Genomic DNA, 1,744 nt, shown 5'->3' on the forward strand with positions numbered 1-1,744 from the left:
CAAGAATAATAGACATACTATCATCCTCGGGAATATCAAGTATAACAAAGTCCGTTAAAATAGTAACGTTTGCAACCACAACAGGCACATCCTCACAAATACCGACAGCTATAACAGTTGATTTATCAGCCATTTGCAAAGATATTTCGGTAGGTGTCAACTTATTCAAGTCAAGTCTAAGATATAAAGAGAGAGGCATAACACTAACACCGGCTCCAAGATCACATAAAGCAGTTTTAATATAATTTCAATTAATGGAGCAAGGTATAGTAGGTACTCCGGGGTCTCCAAGTTTATTTGGTATTCCACCCTTAAAAGTATAATTAGCAAGCATGGTGGAAATTTCAGCTTCCGGTATCTTTCTTTTATTAATAATGATATCTTTCATGTATTTAGCATAAGGATTTGTTTTGAGCACATCAGTTAATCTCATACGCAAAAAGATAGGCCTAATCATTTCAGCAAAGCGCTCAGAATCCTCATCATCCTTTTTCTTGGATGGTTTTGGAGGAAAAGGCATGGGTTTCTGAACCCAAGGTTCCCTTTCTTTACCATGTTTCCTAGCAACAAAGTCTCTTTTATCATAACGTTGATTCTTTGATTGTGGGTTATCAAGATCAACAGCAGGTTCAACTTCTACATCATTGTCATTACTAGGTTGAGAATCATCATGAGCATTATCATTAATATTTTCATTAGGTTCATGTTCATTACCAGATTGTGTTTCAGCATCAGACATAGATATACCATTTGGATTATCAGGTGGTTCAGCAATAGGTTCACTAGAAGTTTGCACAGTTCTATCATTTTTCTTCTTCTTCTTTTTAGAAGAACTAGGAACATCATTATTATTTATTTGAGAATCTTGCTTGATTCTCTTAGGGTGGCCTTCAGGATACAAAGGTTCCTGAGTCATTCTACTAGTTCTAGTAGCCACTCTAACAGCATAATCATTTTTCTTACTATTCATTTCATCACGCACTACTTTTTGAGCTTTAAGTACTTGTTCTACTTGAGTGGTAACCATAGAAGCATGCTTGCTAACAAGTTTAAGTTCACCTTTAATATTAGCCATATAATCACCCAAGAGACTAATCATATAAGCATTTTCTTTTAATTGTCTACCAAAATAAGCATTGAAGTCATCTTGCTTAAACATAAAGTTATCAAACTCATCCAAGCACTGACTAGCAATTTTAGTAGGAGGGACTTCAGTTTTATCATATCTATAGAGAGAATTTACCTTTACTACCTGTGTCGGGATATTGGGATTAGGAGGTTCTTCAGTAAATAAAGAATTGAGATCATATGTTTCTTCAACAGGCGGTATATTAAGACCAAGTATTTCTTCAATAGGAGGTAAATTCTTAACATCTTCAGCTTTAATACCTTTCTCTTTCATAGATTTCTTTGCCTCTTGCATATCTTCAGGACTGAGGAATAGAACACCTATCTTCTTCAGAGTTGGTTTAAGAATAGGCTCAGTAATTGGAGAAGGAGTTGGCTCAGGAGGTGGCTCAGGAGGTGCCCAATTATTTTCATTTGTCAACATATAATTCAATAGAATTTCAGCTTCATCCGGTGTTCTTTCCCTGAAAAGAGAACCAGCACAACTATTCAGGTAATCTCTGGAAGCATCGGTTAGCCTATTATAAAAGATATCAAGTATTTTGGGTTTCTTAAGAGGATGATCAGGCAAATCATTAAGTAACTTGAGAAGCCTCCCCCAAGCTTGTGGGAGACT

This window comes from Triticum dicoccoides, chromosome 4A (assembly GCF_002162155.2).
Source record: "Triticum dicoccoides isolate Atlit2015 ecotype Zavitan chromosome 4A, WEW_v2.0, whole genome shotgun sequence".
Classification (NCBI taxonomy): domain Eukaryota; kingdom Viridiplantae; phylum Streptophyta; class Magnoliopsida; order Poales; family Poaceae; genus Triticum; species Triticum dicoccoides.